The 478-nt window shown below is 40.6% G+C and overlaps 1 long non-coding RNA gene across 1 annotated transcript; it reads right to left on the bottom strand.

Moving 5' to 3' along the window:
* Positions 1-168: 168 nt before the first annotated feature.
* Positions 169-478, bottom strand: LOC110011541. Its single transcript, XR_002286547.1, has 2 exons — positions 408-478; positions 169-269 (listed from the first exon to the last, which is right to left on the bottom strand). It is a non-coding gene; the product is annotated as an uncharacterized LOC110011541 (long non-coding RNA).

Raw genomic sequence — 478 nt, 5'->3', positions numbered from 1 at the left:
TTGATGTAATCTTGTGTTATAGCGACAGTGTACTTGATGCATTTTGGAGCCCATTAATCTGTTGTTTATAGAGAACTTACTTATGATCAAGATGTGCCAGAATTTCTCCGCCTGGGAAGGCTGCTTTGGTAGCATCAAAAGCAACTTTGATGGCTTGTTTCCATGTCCCTCCAATGCTGTCAGTGGTTGTTTTCTCTTTCAACTGTCCAGGATCTTCCATTGGCAAAGAATATCCGGAGATGAGGTGGCCGACCCAAGTCCCGTCTTTCCTGTCATATTTCAGTCGAAGAAGATTTACAAGATTTGCTCAATTTCAGTTTTACATGTTCTGCATAACAACAGAATCTGACCATGTATTGAATAACCAGGGTGAAATTATGATGCAATAATTGAAACAATCGACTTACATAATTATGTCCATGTGCCGAGGTACATAATGCCCTCCTCCAATACCAAGGAGAACCTTCTTCTTTTCGGT

The sequence above is a fragment of the Sesamum indicum genome, unplaced genomic scaffold, assembly GCF_000512975.1.
Source record: "Sesamum indicum cultivar Zhongzhi No. 13 unplaced genomic scaffold, S_indicum_v1.0 C03766, whole genome shotgun sequence".
NCBI lineage: Eukaryota > Viridiplantae > Streptophyta > Magnoliopsida > Lamiales > Pedaliaceae > Sesamum > Sesamum indicum.
The sequence above is the reverse complement of the archived record's forward strand: the minus strand, read 5'-3'. Positions and strand labels throughout refer to the sequence as shown.